Raw genomic sequence first — 6,966 nt, 5'->3', positions numbered from 1 at the left:
GGGGCTTTAGCATATTTAGGGATAAAGGAAATCTGCACATCTAGTTTTAAACTAAAGCAGGAAAATAAGCTCAAGGGCATGTTTGCACATCAAGGTAAATCATGATTTATGTCAACTATATTGCTTAAGCCTGAAATTCAGTGGCAGCTGAATGAATTAACTGTGGTTTGCTATATTCTATTTTTTGTTTCTGATCTATATAGTTTCCATCAATCCTTTTTTAGGGTGGAAACCTGGGAAAACAAGCCAGGAACATGTCATGGTTGTGGTTTCTGATAGCATGACAAGCCATAATAATAATAATAGATTTATTTCTAGCCCGCACAATCCAGGCGGGTTACAACAGTAAAATACATCAAACCAGAGTATGAATCAATATGGATTTTGATTTTGGTCTGTGGCTGGTTAACAAACCAAAAGTGGGTTCACATTCACAAGTCAGATTTCTAGAAACTACATGATGGTTTGTCATGTTCTGCAAATGTCAGTGAGTTGTGGTTTGCTATACAATCATTAATAGAATCTTTCCTGTTTAGTTGGCACTGATACACAGTTTTGATCAAGTAGTTTTGATACAATTGTTGGAAAGAAGCTTGCTGAGTGAAGATACAATTCAGAACATGATATTCATTTGCCCTTTCCAGTGCTAAACATTCAATCTCAGCAAAGCATTATGAAAGGATCTGTTATTTACAAATGTCACCACTATAAGCATCATCAGAAATATTACCAAACAGAATTTATTTATTCTTTTAAAAAATCCTTCTTTCCAAATAACAAGCTAAATGGATGTAGAAGGTTACAGTCATTCCTGTTGGAGATTACAGTCGTTCCTGTTGGAGGCATTAAGTTGGAGGCATTATGAAAAGGAATCTATTGCTAGTTTGCCTTTTTCTGTGAACATGTCAAAGAAACCCTTTTTTTATATGTAAGTGCTTATCAGAATCTGGACATATATGCCTGGTAGTATCTAAATTTCATTTTATACACTACCCACTATCAAGAAAGTACATTCTGCCTAGGAGAGCACATGTCTGACAAATTTTAATTTTGTCCTAGCCAAAGTGGTGTGTACACTCAAACTATAGATAGAAGGCAGGCTAAGCAAGTGTCTTATAGAGGCTTGGGTTACTGCTTGGAATTAGGGGAAGACCAGGGCCGTCAATACAATCTCTCCCCAGTGTCCTTGACCCAAATCAAGAATCACATCCTTGATACTCTGATGAACTGGAGACTATAAAATGAATAGGTCAATAACCAGAGGGAAAGTGCTGGAAAACATGTGGTGAATAAGGTGAGAGGCCATCTCTGGGCATATTTTGTCATGAAGATGGCAGTGTACCTGCCAGCCAGAAGAGGTAAAGGGCCTGCTTAATATAGATCTGGGGCCAAGAATGGCTATGGGTCACACCTTGCCCACTCATAAAATAAGGGGGAGAGTATGGGTAGAAGGGTGTATGAAGACTAAGTGACAGGTGTAGAAAGTTGGGTGAAGTGAATTTGCAAATGCAAATGGTAGAGGAAGAAAGAGGACAGATGCTGTTGAAATCACATAAGCATGATGATGAGAGAGACAGATAGGACAGATAGGACTAGAATTTGGGAATAAGATATTGTAGATCTGAGTTCTGAGGAAGGAGATACACAGTGTGAGAGATGCTACTATTATATATTTAAGGGGTGTATATAATAATAGAATAAATTAGTATATGAAAGCCAGTGTGGCGTAGTTTGAGTGTTGGACTATGACTTTGGAAACCAGGGTTCCATTCCCAGCTGGGCCATAAAATCCTTGGGTTAAAGTTGGGCAAGTCACAAGCTCTCAGTCTGAGAGGATGACAATGGGAAACCTCCTTTGAACCAATCTTTCCAAGAATAACCCATGATATGTTCGCCTTAGGTGGCCATGAGTTGGAAATTATTTGAAGGCACACAACAACAAGAATTAAAAAAGAAATGACAACTACAAGTGTCTGTGTGCTTGAGAGTAAAGAGTGAAACAATGTCCACATAAAGTTGTAGTAAATAAAATTATATTTGTGGTTCATCATGATCATGCCTATTGCCTGGTCAAAAAATCTTCAAGCTTTTAAAGAATGTTTTTCCCCTCTAAAAATTATCTGAAATTTGGGGAGTGTCAATGGGGGCTGTGCGGTTTATTATTATTAGCTTGTTTATTTCATTTATATACCATTTTTCTCCCAGACTGGGACCCAAAGCAGCTTCCAAAAAAGAATCAGTTAAAAAAACCCTAAACACTAAACATTTTAAAAACAATAAAAAGTCCCCATAATAAACAATCTAAAACCATTCCCACCCTATATTATCTTGGTGCAAATTGTTTATTCCAAAATTAACCTGTTGATAAGTTGAGATAGGCATCAGAGGTTCCACTGACTAACACAACAGTGAGATGAGCATGGTTGATGGGCACTAGAATGAGGGATTTCTCAGTCATTGCCCCTTTTATTTGTTGTTGTGTGCCTTCAAGTCATTTGGTGACCCCATTATAGTGCCCCCCCCCACAATTGTTCAGGGGAGGTTTGCCATTGCCTTCCCCTGAGGCTGAGAGTGGGTTTTATGGCTGAAATGGGAATTGAACCCTGGTCTCCAGAGTCATGGTCCCAACACTCAAACCACAATGCCATGCTGGCTCTCCCCAACTCTGTTGAATTCTCCTCTCCTCTTCTTCCATGGTGATTGGTATTACTATGGAAGTGACTGTCTTGCTGCGATAAGGGATATGGTTCCCTTTGTGGCTACTTTTAAAAATAGACTTGTTTTACTGGCTTTTAATTGACATGGTTTTATTACATTTGCTACTCCTATACATTTGAACTACAGTGGGCCCTTGGTATCCCCCGTGGATACCAAAATCCATGGATACTCAAATCCCATTAAATATAATGGCACAGTAAGATGGTGCCCCTTGCATAAAATGGCAAAATCAAGGTTTGCTTTTGAGAATTTCTATATTTTCAAAATATTTTCAAACCATGGATACTCAAATCCATGGATAAAAAAAATCTGTGGATATGGAGGGCTGACTGTCACCCCACTGATTTCACGGACTTGAAGTCCGCATCCCTCACCCGTTTGCGGATGGCAAATGGTGGGGACAAAATGGGGCGCTTGCCGCCATTCAAGCCAATCGGGCTTGAATAGAGGTGATTTTCCGTTTTGAGGGGGGGGTCTGGAACGACCCCCACAAAAACAGAGGGGCAACTATATTTTCTTTTCACACTCACACACAAAATGATATCTGTTTTCTTTTAAAATTGCCCAAATTTAAGGTGGTTCTATCATTTATTAACAAGTAAACAAACAGATAAAGTTTTTTTTATTTCGTGCCTTTGCTTGCCTCAGCTATTCCAGTGATACTGTGTCTCAGTGAGATGGGGGGGGGGGGGGGGAGAATTTTTTTTTTTTTAAATAGGTTTTTTTTACTTTTTCACAGAAATAGTTTAGAAGCGATGATAGGACCTAAGCAATATTTCATATGGATATATTTTTTCCTCATAAAATGTAAATTACAGAATAGGTGATTCAAAAGAATGAGATAGGTTGGGCTAGAACACCACAAGAATGATTAAATTACATTATCAAATTTAGAAAAATGTTAAGTGCTGCCCTGTTCACTATATAATGGGAGCCACATGCAGCTCTCACACCTGTCTTTCATGTATAAGACTGAAATGAGTTTCTGACCTTTTCATCATTTAGAGTTTCTAAACAGTGATCTGTCAGGAAGCTGTTCAGCAGTTTTAGTTTTTTCTAGCATTTCCCTTCAAGATGGGAAAAGCCTGATATGATCTACTTCCTCCTCTTACACAGGGGCAGAACAGGAGTCTTCTCTAAATCAGGGACTGGCATTTCTTGGGGCATGTCTCCATAAAGGGTTTAGTACAGCCCAACATGTCTCAAGCAATAGTCACAAAACATTTTGAAATAGCCTTGTATGCATAGCAAAATAGTGCAGTAAGCACATTGGGTAGCTTGCACAGACCAGATGTATTGGTCTTGCTCAGCTCTGTCTGCTGCCAAAACACACATGTGCTCAGTCCAAGTGTGAACAACTGCCGTGGGGCATTTTTCAGGCTGACCAAGTGGTTAAGAGGCATACATTTTTGTTTTAGAGAGGCTAGGATGAGAATTCATGTTTTTAAGTTAAAATACACAAAATGGCTAGAGACAAAATGCATTTTAAACTCATTAACAAATAAAATATCCTCACTCATATCTGATTGTTGTCTTTATAAATGAACATTAAATGTACTTAAATGGGTTTTAATTGATATGATATTGACTTCGTCAGTGACTACTGATACTGAACCAAAAGAAACTGAATTGACTATCATCCTTAGCTCCTTTGCCCATTGACAATAGTACATTTGGCCATACTCTGCCTATTCCTTTTTTCAACATTTAGGGGCACTCCTTCCACACCCTGCAGAAATAATCCAGTTTGACACCACTTTAACTGTCATGGCTCAGTGCTATGGTATACTGGGAATTGTAGTTTTGGGAGACATCTAGCTTTCTGTTAGAGACCTTTGGTGCCACAACAAACTACAAATCCCAGAATTCCATAGCACTGAGCTATGGCAGTTAAAGAAGTGTCAAACTGGATTATTTCTGCAGTGTGGATAGAGCCTGAAATGTGTGAAAACAACACAAAAACCTTTAAGTGGAGGTTATACAGAAGACTTTCTTAGTCATTTATGCCTTTTGTTTGAAGATCAATTTTCTTTAAAAAAAAAATTTTTTTAACAATACTAGAGCTATTGTCTTTGCTTCCTCTTCTGGCCAGACATAAAACTGCTGGTCTTTTTGGACTGTTTACTCTCATCTTCCCTTGACATCAGTCCTCTGGAGAGAATAGCCATAGCCATCCCAGCGCTCAGAGTGTACTTCCTGCTTTGCTTGGCAGAGGAACTAAAAAATAAAAATAAATTAATGGAAATTGCATACTAAACAAGAAATATTTTCAGATGAATCAAGAGATAGCTAGTTATGTAACAGAGAACAAAGGCTATGTAGATGAGGGAGAATTAAATACAGGCTGCCTAGCCACATTTCCTTCTGCATCCATGGATGTGGGTAAACTGGTTACCTGTAGTTTCTCTCCTCCAGTTGCTCTCATGGGTCCTTTGCCAAAATAAGTACAATCTGGATCAGACAAAAACAACAACTCAATATGAAAAAAAAAAATTGTATCTGGGTATTCTTATTAAGGTATAAAACACAGCTGGTGCCCAAGATTGGCATAGATGTTACAAAAAAAATAAATTTATATTAATCCTCTTCTTGCAACTTTAATAGTTTTATTTCATTAAATGGCTCATCATCATCATCATCATCATCATCATCATCATCATCATCATCATCATCATCATCTTTATTTATGTCCTGATGTTCCCCTAGAATTGGGATTCAAGGCAGCTTAGAAAAAAATTACAGTTAAAAACATGTAAAAAGTCAACATACAACCAAAATAAAACTATAACCATATAGGGTATACAACTATATACCCTATTTTTTTAATGTTATACAGTACTGTTTTAAAAACTTTAAAACAATACAGCACTTGTTGTTTTTAGCTGCCTTCATGACGGCTCTGTGAATGAAATGTCTCCAAGCTTCACTATCCTTTACCTTTCTGCTCAGGTCCTTTAGGCTCAAGCCCATGATCTCCCTGACTGAGTCTATCCATCTGGCATGTGGTCTTCCTATCTATCTAGGACCCTCTAGATTTCTACATCGCTGTCTTTTCTAAGGACTTCACTAGCCTCTACCTTTCTGCATTGTTGTCTTTTCAAGTGACTCTACTGCTCTCCTACCCTCTACCTTTCTATATTGTTGTCTTTTCTAATGACTCTTCTGCTCTACTATCCTCCTCTACCTTTCTACATTGTTGTCTTTTCTAATGACACCTGGCTTCTCATGATGTGGCTGAACTATGACAGCTTCAGTTTAGTCCTCTTGGGGCCGGAGCAGATGGGTAAGAGAAAGTGGCCTGATTCTGCTTTTTCCAAAAGTGGGTCGAAACCCTCCTACCTGCACAGGCTGCTCCCAAAACGTCCAAATACACACAGCCTAAGCGCATGGGGCATGGTCAAGCCACTGGGTAATTTTTTGGTTGCCTCCCCACCATACATGTGCACCATTTTACAAACACATCACTGCGACCTCTCAGGTCCATCCTGATGCGATCCCATTGCATGGCTACCCCCTTTGATCGGCCACACATTCACACATGCAATGCTCCACTGGTACAGAGCATCAGTGCATCAGTGTGCGAGTGATAACTTTGGCAAAGCACAATCATGGTGGCCCTCCCTTTCACTCCCTTTCACCTAAAGCCCCCCTGTTATACTGTCTGTTTTGTGTATGTTGCAATTGCATCCATTGGAGTTGTCACACTTTCATTTCTTTGCTTAGCCACAGCCCAGCACTCACACTGATGTGTTTATATGCAGGTGCAAAGATGTACATTTTCTGGGCTAAGACTTTGGCATGGTACAGACCACCATAAAGTGGCATACTTCCGCCGATACTAGGATGGATTGGGCCAGGGCAGCCTCACTGGCAGCCCTACAGCGCCAATCTGCCATTTTTCCAGCCAAAATGCCACTTCTCTTTAGCATAGAAAAGGGGTGCCCTTGGGGCTTCAGCCCCTGGACACCCCCGATGCTAAAGAGGAGAAAGAGGTGGCCGCGCAGCCTTTCTCCTCTGCACACTGGCATGACCTTTTGATTGCCATGCAAATGATGCAGAGGCCCTCCCCAGCCTCTGCCAGGCTGCTGTAAGCAGCTTGGGGCAGCGCGGAGATGTCACACACACACGTGTGCCTGTGGACACAATGCATGTATGAATCATGTTTCCACACACCATTGGACAGCGCCGCGTAATGATTGCGCTGGGCACACGTACTAGGGTTAGGGAGCATGCGGGGGTGCATGCCCC

This window comes from Sceloporus undulatus, chromosome 5 (assembly GCF_019175285.1).
Source record: "Sceloporus undulatus isolate JIND9_A2432 ecotype Alabama chromosome 5, SceUnd_v1.1, whole genome shotgun sequence".
In the NCBI taxonomy this organism is placed as follows: Eukaryota; Metazoa; Chordata; class Lepidosauria; order Squamata; family Phrynosomatidae; genus Sceloporus; species Sceloporus undulatus.
Note: the sequence above shows the minus strand (reverse complement) of the source record.